The sequence below is a fragment of the Monopterus albus genome, unplaced genomic scaffold (genome assembly GCF_001952655.1).
Source record: "Monopterus albus unplaced genomic scaffold, M_albus_1.0 scaffold31.1, whole genome shotgun sequence".
Lineage (NCBI taxonomy): Eukaryota > Metazoa > Chordata > Actinopteri > Synbranchiformes > Synbranchidae > Monopterus > Monopterus albus.
Genome location: NW_018127911.1, coordinates 45,722 through 51,013, shown reverse-complemented (window position 1 = coordinate 51,013; position 5,292 = coordinate 45,722). Strand labels below are relative to the sequence as shown.

Genomic DNA, 5,292 nt, shown 5'->3' with positions numbered 1-5,292 from the left:
GCTTGGTCACCTGGGAGGAGCTCAGAGTAGAACCGCTGCTCCTCCACATCGAGAGGAGCCAGCTGAGGTGGCTCGGGCATCTGGACGCCTTCCTAGGGAGGTGTTCCGGGCATGTCCCACTGGGAGCGGGCCCCGGGGAAGACCCAGGACATGCTGGAGGGACTACGTCTCTTGGCTGGCCTGGGAACGCCTTGGCATTCCCCTGGAGGAGCTGGAGGAAGTGTCTAGAGAGAGGGAAGTCTGGGCATCTTTGCTTAGACTGCTGCCCCCGTGACCCGGTTCCGGATAAGCGGTAGAAAATGGATGGATGGATGGATGGAAATATGGGTTTAATTGAGGCTATTAAGATGGAAAATGAGTGCTCTTTTATGTCATATTACCACTATTGTCATTATCTTTGACAGCTGCGCACATTTTAAGCAACCAAGTCTCATCATTCAAAGAGAAGCCTCTCTCCATATGACTGCACAGTTTCAGTCTGGCTCCATTCAAAACTGGGCATCAGAGGCCACATTACAGTTGCATGTAAAAAGCATGCAGCTGTCTTTTAATTCTCGTACTGCACACTGCATGCAGGTAGCAACTTTTTGGCAGCAACAACAACATCACCTGTATGTGTTAAAGGGGAAGGCCTGGCCTGTAACGGTAACATGTATCACTGATCACAGATTGATACCAGGTGTGAGATGTGGGTACATATAAGGCTTTCTGATGAATATTCAGCTTGGCCTTGGATAAACCAGTTGGTAGAAATGCTTGTGGGCCTTTTCTTTAAATAATACATTACCATGGCCGGCACATGCTGATTTTGGTGTATGTTCAGGGGACTGCTCTTCCTGCTTCTACAGGGTCTATTACCAGTCATGGTTTTCACATAGGTTAGGGTTTCACTGGGTGACTAGGTTACAACTGGTTATTCAGGACTGATAGGTGGCATCACTACAGCTTTTCAGAAGGACACCTCATTAAGAGTTGTAACATAATCAGTAAGTCTGTGGCTGATAATTGAACAGCTGCTGTCGAAGTGCAGGAATTTCACAGCAGTGTTTTACCAAAGTAACCTGTGTTCCTAAACAGTGCTGCCCATTCATTTTCTTTCCTTTGCGCTAATTTATAGTAACCAAGTTCTTGGTGTTGGAATGTATACAGTTGGGTATGTAGTATAAATACATACAGTGTGTGTACATGTTATGTATATACTGTGTATATATTTGCAAGTAGACAGGGATGAGTCACTGAATGAATGGAATCACAGACATCTCTTTAATGAGCCATACTGTTGTTCTTCATATTAAATACATCTGTATGTGCAGCAAACAATCTCAAAGCTGTTCACATTAAAACAACCCAATATATAAATGCATGTAAGCACTTTGTACTTGTACTAGTGTGTTTAAATGCAAATGATTAAGATGTAACCTCTTCTTAGTAGCATGAAAGTAGCATAAAATGACATGGCAGTGTATTCTTCTTCTGCCTTCTCCTCTGTTGAATCATGTTTTACAATGTCCTGAAAGCAAATTGTGATCTTGTATATGAATCCTTACTGGAGATACTTATTGCTGACACTGGATTTATGATTCTTCTTTTTAAAATCTGAGAACTGCAAAACAGATTTTTGTAATTTCTGAGAACTGCTGATATAAGGCACAACATTTGGATCTCTTTCTTAACATACTGTGTAGTTCCAACACAAATATACAGGCTATACTAAAAAAGAATAATAAAACAGCAAACCTAAGCAGAAAATCAAATAACATTACATCATTACAAAAACCTGAGTTATTATATTTTGTAAGACACCATAGTTTACCTTTATAACAACACACCTAGAGCTAGGTGTGGTTCAGTTTCCATTAGGGCTCAATACCCAACCCTTGTTTCATCATAATCACATTGCTCAGCTGATAGAATTTAAGCAATAAAAAAGACACTCTTCCACATACCATGTGTTGAAACTGCATGTGATAACAAATAGGAGTGGCTGTTTTACTGTTGTTGTTACAGGGTCATACCTACAGAAACAAACCCATAAACATCCCCCAGTGGTTTTATATTCTAGCTGATTAAACAACTTCCATATCTCCCTGGCAACCAGACAACCAGAAAGTTAAGGGCACAATCTCCTGTATGCAGAAGACAAGCTAAATCTGAATTATTCAAACTGTAGAAAACATTCCTTCAATCCATCCATCCATCCAGTTTCTATACCGCTCAGTCCCAAACGGGGTCACAGGGGGCTGGAGCCAGACCCAGCTCGCTGCAGGCGAGAGGTGGGGTACACCCTGGACAGGTCGCCAGTCCATCGCAGGGCTCATTCCCTTAATCATTAAAATCAAATATTGTAATTCCGGCTTGCTTTAGACTGAGTGGGAAACCACTAACAAGCTATAGTTACAAGTTTTCTGAAGCATTCACAAAGCCCTGTCCAACTTAATTTTTTTTGCTGCAGCCGTTAAGCTTTTCATTCTTGCACAGTGCACACTGTGTTTACATTGACAAATTTACATTTATTGTGAAATTCTTGGTAGGCGATGGTTTCCTAATTAGAGAAAAGCAAGCTTATGTCTAGCCAGCAACTGAAATGACAAAATGACAGTTTTGTTGGCTGAAATTGCAAATATTGCAACTATTATTATTTTTGCTGTAGCTAGCTAATTATTTAGTTAAACTCTGGCTGACTTTCAAAGTGAGATGTAGCTTAGGCTCTTCAAGGGTTACTTGATCACTGCAATTATGATGTTTTACTGAAAGACTGAGTATAATGTTGCTTATCAATTAAAGAACAGGACTGAGCTGCTAATGATAGTTTTCCTACATAATGAAGTGTGAAATGATTGCCCAAGCCTGGTTGCTAATAGTTGGACAACCACTGTGCAGGGTGGGGTTTAATTTATTTATCTTGTGTAGCCACCAGTGAGATGTGACACAAAGCAGGTTTTGCAGCTGCAGTTTTAGTCAACAAAATAATGGATGAGATAAACATGTCAGCCCCTAAACTCCTGTAAGAGCTGCCCATCTATCACCCATCTATCACTCACAGGAACAAAGGAACTGACATATTCCTAAATCTCCTGTACGGTTTTGTTATTCTAAAAATGCAGAACAGTTGTTTTTCTGGTTGCTCACCCCCATGATTGACATTATGTCTGAAGCCTGCAGGTAACCAGTGTTTAATCAGTTTAATCCTGTTTCCATCATAGAAGGAGGAAGCACATCCGTGCAAGTGCCAGCAAGATGTCTGTGCAGATTCTCAGTCATCCAGGTCATAGTAAACTGAAAAAACCTTAGAAAAAAATCAACTGGACTTAGATTGTTGGCCTTCAAAGGACTGAAACAACACCGAGGGGGATAAATATCTCCGGCTCAACACCAGTCAGTCTGAACTGATGAAGCCTCTTGGATGAGAGGTGAAACGTCTTCGATCGAGAAATATAAGTCCAGTAGATTTTTTTCGTAGGTTTTTTCAGTTCACGTGCCACCAAGCTTTGTCACCACATGTGAGTTAGGTTTGTGCTGTTAGACCCTTTCATTTTCTAGATCACATTTCAGATTGGGATCGTGTATTCTGTGCCACATAAGATACATGTGAGCTGGAAGGAATCTGTGTACCAGTAACACATCTTTATAATAGCAAGGATCGTATCCATCTATTCTCCTAGAGGGAATGTTCAGTCCGAATGTCTTCACACCCATATGGGAAGCAGGAGCAAGTCCTGCTTTGGCCAGACACATCCCCATGTACATCATCAAGGGGATGAATGGTAATGGATAAGGACATATTGTATATAACCAAAGCTGTATATCCAGACAATAGGAAGCCGCCACCACCACAGTACGGGGGGTATGAGTTTGACTCCTGCACCTGAACTGGGATAAAATACTTGCTCCCTGGTGATCTAATGGGCCCCATATTCTTCAACTCCTGGCCAATAAAGAGGTGCTTGCTTCCATCATTGTCCACGAGGCCTTTGAGATACTCAACCATGTTGTCTGTGTTGGCAAAGACGTCATCATCTCCGTTTAGCAGGAAACGAGCTTTTGGGCAGTTTCTTTCCATCCATTCCAGGAAGAGTATCTGTTTCAAGGTGAGGTTGTAGAAGGAGTCACTGAAGTCCCACTGCAGGATGTCATTGTACTCGCGCTGCTCCAGTTCAAGTAGTTTGTTGAGTCTTTTTTTCTCATAACCAGAATCCATCGTTCCTGAGATGAAGAGCCTTCGGATCCATACGCCATTGTGTAACCTCTCTTTAGCCCAGGTTTTACGCAGCACCTCTCGGCGGTCATAGTTCACAGGGGAGCTTTTAATGACCAGAAGAAGGAAGACTTCTGCAGATCTATCAGCTCCCCCACATTTGTCAGGAATGTCCAGCAGCATGGGGAAATGGCGACAATGTTGATAGTAGAGAAAGTCCTGTATATGACCAGGAAGCTTGTTGAAGTCTGTGACGTTGGCAGCAGACATATTTTGTTGACACCTTGGCCAAGAGTATACATAGGAGTTCTTTGTGATGGTTTGCCTTATATTACTCTCTTCTTCTTTCTCATCACCATAGAGGTGACCTGTTTTGTCGTCACTGAAATCTCTACAGAGATAGAGGACTAACAGAAAAGCTCCCACCAGCAAGAAAGTTCTTGCTTTGATGATTCTCATTGTTGAAACTCTGCAGTGACAAAGAAAAGGACAGTTTTCTTATCAACATATATCAGTCAGATCGCAACGAATTAAAGATTCATTTCTTTAGGCAAATTAAGGTGCATATTCTAAAAGTTAGTTCTATTTTTCCTGTTTCACATTGCAGGTCACAGAAGTCTGTTACTTGACAGACATTTGCATGACTGAGAACTTTCCACAAAACAATTTCTGTCAATTGGTTATCTGGTGGCCAAGTAATGAGGTACACACTGCAATGTTTTTTGAATATAGAAGTTATGTTATTAATTCCTATAACAAACCTCCAGACTCCTGTATTCCCTTCAGACTTGAATTTTCGTGATCTTTATGTTCCTTTACTTTCACTTCCTCTTAGTGTGCTTAGGAACTATAACTGAATATTGATGAAGATTTGCTTTTCATTTCTAAAAAGCTTTCAGCCTACAGTGTATTCATAATAAACAGAGTAGAAGCATTTTCAAAGGAAATCCTGTTTACCTGTTTTTGTTCCCAGATTGTTGTTTACTTACAGTAAAAATGTTTTGCCAATACTGACTTTAAAAGATTTCACTGCTTTGCATTCCTGTGGTTTCTGCTGTAATCCTTATTGAGTCATGTGAGGTTGCACACCCAAAAAA

The 5,292-nt window shown here is 41.1% G+C and overlaps 1 pseudogene; it reads right to left on the bottom strand.

Moving 5' to 3' along the window:
* Positions 1-3,374: 3,374 nt before the first annotated feature.
* Positions 3,375-5,280, bottom strand: LOC109958172 (N-acetyllactosaminide beta-1,3-N-acetylglucosaminyltransferase 3 pseudogene; annotated as a pseudogene).
* Between the last annotated feature and the right edge of the window lie 12 nt (positions 5,281-5,292).